This window comes from Mandrillus leucophaeus, unplaced genomic scaffold, assembly GCF_000951045.1.
Source record: "Mandrillus leucophaeus isolate KB7577 unplaced genomic scaffold, Mleu.le_1.0 Scaffold207, whole genome shotgun sequence".
Taxonomy (NCBI): domain Eukaryota; kingdom Metazoa; phylum Chordata; class Mammalia; order Primates; family Cercopithecidae; genus Mandrillus; species Mandrillus leucophaeus.
The window spans coordinates 1,016,833-1,020,600 of NW_012102110.1; the positions used below are offsets into that span (position 1 = coordinate 1,016,833).

A 3,768-nucleotide genomic window follows, 5' to 3' on the forward strand; every position below is an offset into this window, starting at 1 on the left:
AAAGAAAAAGGAGTCGACTTTTGTCACTACAAAAATACCACCAAACTATAAAAATAAACAATAAAAGAGGAAGAAACAAAGGATATGCAAGATATCCTGAAACAACTAAGAAAATGACAGGAGTAAGTTCTCATGTATCAATAACCTTCAATGAAAACTGATTATATTCCCCAATTAAAAGATATAAACTGGCCGAATAGATAAAAAAGCAAGACCCGAATATATGCTGCCTATAAGAAACTCACTTCGTCTAAAAAGATATACACAGACTGAAAGTGGAGGAATGGAAAAAGATATTCCATCCAAACAAAAATAAAAAATGAGCAGGGGTAGCTATTCTTATATCAGATAAAATAGACTTTAAGTAAAAAACTGTAAAAAGAGACAAAGATGTTATTACATAGTGATAAAAGGATCTATTCAGCAAGAGGATATAACAATTATAAGTTTGTATCCATCCAACACTGAAGCACCCAGATATGTAAAGCAAATATTATTAGTTCTAAATGGAGACATAAACTTCAGTACAAAAATACTTGGAGAGTTTTGACATTGTACTCTTGGCATTGGACAAATCATCCAGACAGAAAGTCAGCAAAGAAATATGAGATTTAAATTGCACTATAGACCACATGGACCAAATAGCATTTACAAAACATTTTATCCAATACCTGTAGAATACACATTCCTCTCATCAACACATGGTACATTCTTCATGAAAATCCATGTGTTAGGCCACAAAGCAAGTGTCAAAAAAATTTTTAATCAAAATCATATCAAGTATGTTTTCTGATAACATTTGTATAAAACTAGAAATCAATAACAAGAGTAATTTTGGAAACTGTACAAATACTTGGAAATTAAACAAGAGGTAGTCCTTTTCCTGTGGCAGCTGCTGGGCTGAGAGGAACATGACTGTCTCCTCTCTCCGCCATGACGTGTGCTCACTCACTGATATCGGTGTACTCCAAAAAGTGGGAGTCTTCTGGCAAAAATGTTACTTTGCCTGTTGTATTCAAGGCTCCTATTTGACAAGATATTGTGAACTTTGTTCACACCGACTTGCACAAAAACAACAGACAGCTCTATGCTGTCAGTGAATTAGCAGGTCATCAGACCAGTGCTGAGTCTTTGGGTACTGGCAGAGCTGTGGCTCAAATTCCCAGAGTTCAAGGTGGTGGGACTCACCATTGTGGCCAGGGTGCTTCTGGAAACATGTGTTGTGGAGGCAGAATGTTTGCACCAACCAAAACCTGATGCCATTAGCATCATAGAGTGAACACAACCCAAAAACTATATGCCATCTGTTCTGCCCTGGCTGCCTCAGCCTTACCAGTATGGTCATGTCTAAAGGTCATCATATTGAGGAAGTTCATGAACTTCCTTTGGTAGTCGAAGATAAAGTTGGAGGCTACAAGAAGATCAAGGAGGCTGTTTTGCTTCTTAAGAAACTTAAAGCCTGGAATGATATCAAAAAGGTCTATGCCTCTCAGCAAATGAGAGCTGGCAACAGCAAAATGAGAAACCGTCACCGAATCCAGAGCAGGGACCCCTGCATCATCTATAATGAGGATAATGGTATCATCAAGGCCTTCAGAAGCATCCCTGGAATTACTCTGCTTAATGTAAGCAAACTGAACATTTTGAAGCTTGCTCCTGGTGGGCATGTGGGACATTTCTGCATTTGGACCAAAAGTGCTTTCCAGAAGTTAGATGAATTATATGGCACTTGGCATTAAGCTGCTTTCCCCAAGAGTAACTACAATCTTCCCATGCACAAGATGATCAATACAGATGTTAGCAGAATCTTGAAAAGCCCAGAGATCCAAAGAGCCCTTTGAGCACCACACAATGAGATTCATCAGAGTCCTAAAGAAGAACTTAACTGAAAAACCTGAGAACCACATTGAAGCTACACTCATACACAAAGACCATGAGCCAGAAAGCCATTCTTCACCAGGCCAGGAATCACAAGCTCTGGGTGGATAAGGCAGTAGCAGCAGCTACAGCACTAGAAGCCAAATCAGATGAGAAGCAGGTTGCAGGAAAGAAGCCTGTGGTAGGTAAAAAAAGAAAGAAGGCTGCTGTTGGTGTTAAGGAGAAGAAGCCACTGGTGGGGATAAAGGGCAGCAGCTACCAAGAAACCAGCCCCTGAAAAGAAGCCAGGAGAAAAGAAACCTACTACAGAGGAAAAGAAGCCTGCTGCATAAACTCTTTAAATTTGATTATTCCATAAAGGTCAAATGATTTTCGACAACTTCTTTTGAATAAAGATCTGATCAAAGAGGCAGTGAGAAAACAAAAAGGTATATAAATAAATTAAAAAGAAAATCCAAAAATGTATTGAAAGAAGTGAAAATAGAAACACAATATACTAAAACATATGGGATACAGCAAAAGCAGTTATTCTAAGAGGAAAGTTTATAGCAATGAACACCTACATGAAAAATATATATTTCAAATAAAAAATCTAACTATGTATCTCAAGGAAGCAGAAATGCAAAACAGACTGAACCCAAAATTAACAGAAGGAAAGAAAGTATAAAGATCAAGTCAGAAATAAACAATATAGAAACAAAAAACATACAATCAACAAAATGAAGGGATTTTTTTGAAACGATAAATCAATTTGCAAACCACTAGCTACACTGATGAAGAAAAAAGATACAAGACCAAAATAAATAAAATCAAAAGTGAAAAAGGATACATTACAGCTGATACCACAGAAACATAAAGAATTATTAGAGATTATTACAAATAACTATATGCCAGCAAACTGGAAAAGCTAGAGGAAATGGATAAATTCCTCGACATATACAATGTACCAAAATTGAACTAGGAAGAAATAGAAAACCCAAACAGACCAATAACAAACAATAAGATTGAATCACTAATAAAAAGCTTCCAAACAAATAAAAGCCCAAGACCTGATAACTTCACTGATGAAGTCCATCAAAATTTTAAAGGACACAAATTTCAAAAACTTGAAAAACTGGGAATTCTTCTAAATTCGTTGTACCAGGCCAGTATGATTCTGATACTAAAACCAGATAAAAACACAGGAAAAAACCACAGGTCAATATCCCTGATGAACATAGATGAAACATCGTCAACAAAATACTAGCAAGCTGAATCCAGTGGCATACTGTGGGACTCAACAAATGACCTCTAACTAAATGGAAAGCCTAGCAGTTTCCATAGTGTCTGGTATACTTAGACATGAAATAATAATACTTTCCTTTCTTTGTTAAGACCTCAGCTTGAATACAAAGTAATAGATAAATCAAAGTGATCTATCATTTACATGTTAGCATAAAGAATAATGTGACCATAGGGTGTACTAGAAGGAATTATTATTAAAGAAAGAAGGATACAAGAAGGGGACATTAAAAACAAACTAAGCATATGTGTCCTTGCTCTATTAGAGTGTTATAGCAGCCAGCACACATCAGAGCCTGTCTTGAGTGTCTGTCTGCATCCTAGCCATTTAGTTTGCTAAATATCATATGGTAGACATTTTTTATATATCAAAGGCTCCTAAGGGTCCTGACATTTATACTACTCAAAGTAATGGATTGTCCCTATGACTTCTATATGTTTCTGGGCTCCAGCTGGCTGGTGCAGGAACAGCTGGCCTGCATAGTGCAGGAGCTGCCCTATTTGTGTGCTTTTCTATGTCTGTACAAACCCAATGACTGAAAGCCTCAACCAGTGGCTTTTCAGAAAGGGGAAAGATCAACATAATTAAATACAACCACACACACACAC

General features: G+C 36.9%; 1 pseudogene; it reads left to right on the forward strand.

Annotated features, from left to right (window-relative positions):
- The first annotated feature begins 897 nt into the window (after positions 1–897).
- Positions 898–2,210, forward strand: LOC105539565 (annotated as a pseudogene).
- Positions 2,211–3,768: the final 1,558 nt, after the last annotated feature.